The sequence below is a fragment of the Egretta garzetta genome, unplaced genomic scaffold (genome assembly GCF_000687185.1).
Source record: "Egretta garzetta isolate BGI_Z169 unplaced genomic scaffold, ASM68718v1 scaffold884, whole genome shotgun sequence".
In the NCBI taxonomy this organism is placed as follows: Eukaryota; Metazoa; Chordata; class Aves; order Pelecaniformes; family Ardeidae; genus Egretta; species Egretta garzetta.
The window spans coordinates 29,052-30,056 of NW_009259330.1; positions in this window are offsets into that span (position 1 = coordinate 29,052).

Sequence of the window (1,005 nt, forward strand, 5' to 3'; positions counted from 1 at the left end):
CTGTCCCCCCACACCAGCGCACGCTCACCGCATCCAGCCACAGCCCGGGACTGTTTTCCTGTAAATATGTCCATTTCCAGCGACGTTTGGGATTACTGTAGATAAACCCCGCTCGCTTGCTGCCCGAGAAGGCAGAAGGGCCTTCAGCTCTTCGCCGTCGCGGTTGGCTCTCGCTGCACGTCCCACTGCAGCCGGCACAGCCCCGCTCACGGCGCTGCCGGGCCCAGCACCACGGCTCGGGAGAGAAAGGACCCTCGGCGGCACACGCTGCACTGGATTTGCCTCTGGGGACTAAATTTATTTAGCAAGGAAAGCTCCCAGTTGGCTCCACACTGGCCAACCAGTTACAGTTAATAAAGTGTAGTATAACAGATCTGTCACGTAATCCAGAAACCAACCTCGGGGCAGTTACAACTAAAAAATAAAGTGGATTTGTTTAATTTAAAAGCTCAAAAATAACAAGCCATATGTTTGGTTTTTTTCTTTTTTAAACATGTAGTAAACACAAAAGCAATATAATCTATGATACAATGTACACTATACACAGTGGGCAGCACACGGGGGAGGAGAGGGGGCTGAAGTCCCAAAATTCAAAAGGAAACGCCACGTCACTTGGGAACAGAAAAGTGGGGAGAGAGAAATCATCAGAGAGAAAAAGAAACCTCTTCAGTGTTGGAAAAGAAACGTTAAGAGGAGGGGGGGTCAAGAAGATGGGCAGCGTCTTACAGAGAAATTAAATAAAGATTTAAAAAAAGCACTCACAATACACAGTGTTGGTAATCGGGAGCGGGGAGCGTAAGGCAACGATCTCCATAGAAAAAAGGGACCTTCCAAAGGGGTTATATAGATATTTATAGCTATTTATAGACTTTAAATATAAAGTAGGAATGTGCTGTGGAGCCTCCCCTGGCCCGCCCGCACCGGAGCGTGCAGCCCCCTCCGTGCCCGGCTCCCGCGTGGCCGTGGGACGTTTCGCCGGGCTCCGGGCCACCGCCGGGCCACCCC